The 812-nt window shown below is 44.2% G+C and overlaps 1 protein-coding gene across 1 annotated transcript in view; it reads left to right on the top strand.

The window, feature by feature from the left end:
- Positions 1-302: 302 nt before the first annotated feature.
- The window catches only part of LOC118430256 (probable cation-transporting ATPase 13A3), a 13594-nt gene continuing 13084 nt past the window's right edge, over positions 303-812 (top strand). The window contains exon 1 of the mRNA XM_035840966.1: positions 303-438. The gene's annotated coding sequence lies outside the window, so the exon portion shown is untranslated. The remainder of the gene's footprint in view (positions 439-812) is intronic.

The raw sequence follows: 812 nt of genomic DNA, 5'->3' as shown, positions 1-812 counted from the left end.
CCAAGCAGAGGTATGGGGAAATCAGGTTTCCTTTAAAGCCCCCATGCGAAGGCCTATGCGACATTTGACGAATCAATGAGGCTAACTATGTGTAACACGGAAATAACGTTATTTGCGGCATATTGTTTAGGAAAAGGTCACGATTTCCCCCATCAACGTCTATTTGGAGAGTAACGTTACATGTAACCTCTATTTCCTCTAATGTGAGTACAAGAGTTAGCGTCCAATGCACCATTAATTCCAAGGAGGTTATATCCTTGCATGCACAAACGAATCATCACCTGTAGTGCTTAGCTTCTCCGCAAGGTGGCACTGTGCACCAGTCCTGCCACATCGCAGGCTGATAATGGTAGCTAGCCACAACTCACGAAAGATCGCCTGGAGCAGGTTTTCTCTGGTGAGATGAAACTTCCCACCGCCGTCTGCTTTCACAGTTAAGTACGTCAGCTTGAACACACTTATGCTTTCGGTGTGAAGCATATATTATAGAGATTGGGTTGTATAAATGACTTTGACATGTATATTTTTGTTGTTTCGCTGTGGTAGTGGGGAGGGGGGCAGGTGTGAAGTGCACGGATGAATTTCATGTTCTCACCTTCCTGTTCTGATGTTATCCTGGCTAGAACTAGCCAACTGTTTGATCTGTCAAAAAATAAAAACTTCACCTACAGCGTGTGTTGTGATGCACTTGTCCCCGGCGATCTATGTGCCAGGACAGCTAACATTCGTGATTTGTATACGTGGTAACGTTTTAACGTTAATGTGAAGTTAAACGTTTTGTGCTGTTGTTTATGTGGACGGATCCGTTACGT

The sequence above is a fragment of the Branchiostoma floridae genome, chromosome 14 (assembly GCF_000003815.2).
Source record: "Branchiostoma floridae strain S238N-H82 chromosome 14, Bfl_VNyyK, whole genome shotgun sequence".
NCBI lineage: Eukaryota > Metazoa > Chordata > Leptocardii > Amphioxiformes > Branchiostomatidae > Branchiostoma > Branchiostoma floridae.
Note: the sequence above shows the minus strand (reverse complement) of the source record. Positions and strands in the feature narration are given on the sequence as shown.